This window comes from Arachis duranensis, chromosome 8 (assembly GCF_000817695.3).
Source record: "Arachis duranensis cultivar V14167 chromosome 8, aradu.V14167.gnm2.J7QH, whole genome shotgun sequence".
NCBI classification, from domain to species: Eukaryota; Viridiplantae; Streptophyta; class Magnoliopsida; order Fabales; family Fabaceae; genus Arachis; species Arachis duranensis.
Window position 1 is genome coordinate 43,711,043 of NC_029779.3, and position 1,156 is coordinate 43,712,198.

Here is a 1,156-nt window from a genome sequence, read left to right on the forward strand (position 1 = left end):
CCCACCTTTGCATGAAATTTCCGACTCCAGGAGGAATAGCAACGGTAAGGGGAGATCAAAAATTGGCAAGGAAGTGCTATAACGAAAGCCTAAATCTGAGAGGGAAGGGCAAAGAAGTCCACACCATAGAATTAGGTGGTGCAAGGACCAGAGAAGAGCTACGACCCCAACCGGGAGGAAAAACGGAGGAGATACAGGTCGGTGAGGAGGAAGGAAAAAACACTTACATAGGAGCCAACCTAGGGGAAACCCTGAAACAAAGGTTGGGTGAACTTCTAAGAGCTAATTCCGACCTCTTCGCCTGGAAGGCTTCCGACATGCCCGGGATTGATCCCGAGCTCATGTCTCACAGGCTCTCGGTTTACCCAGGATCCCGACCTGTACAGCAAAGAAGACGCAAGCTCGGCCCAGAAAGGGCCTCCATAGTAGAAGAGCAAGTACAGGCGCTCCTGGAAGCCGGCTTTATCAGAGAGGTCAAATACCCAACATGGCTAGCCAATGTAGTGCTAGTCAGAAAACAAAATGGTAAATGGAGAATGTGCGTCGACTATACCGACTTGAATAAGGCATGTCCTAAGGACCCTTATCCCCTACCGAGTATTGATACCCTGGTGGACTCCAGCTCAGGGTACCAATACCTATCGTTCATGGATGCCTATTCGGGGTATAATCAAATCCCGATGCATGAACCCGACCAGGAAAAAACATCGTTCATCACACCAAAAGCCAATTACTGCTACGTGGTCATGCCATTCGGGCTAAAGAATGCAGGAGCCACGTACCAAAGGCTGATGAACAAAGTGTTTTCCCCCCATCTAGGGAGCCTAATGGAAGTATACGTCGATGACATGTTAGTAAAAACCAAGCAAGAAGTCGACCTCTTAACCGACCTCTCACAAGTCTTCGACACTATAAGGTTGCATGGGATGAGACTAAATCCCGCAAAATGCGCCTTCGCAGTAGAGGCAGGAAAATTTCTAGGGTTCATGCTAACACAAAGAGGGATTGAGGCCAATCCCGACAAATGCAGGGCTATCCTAGAAATGAAAAGCCCGACTTGTTTGAGAGAGGTTCAACAACTCAATGGCCGACTTGCAGCCCTCTCCAGATTTTTGGCAGGATCGGCACTAAAATCCCTTCCATTATTCTCCCTATT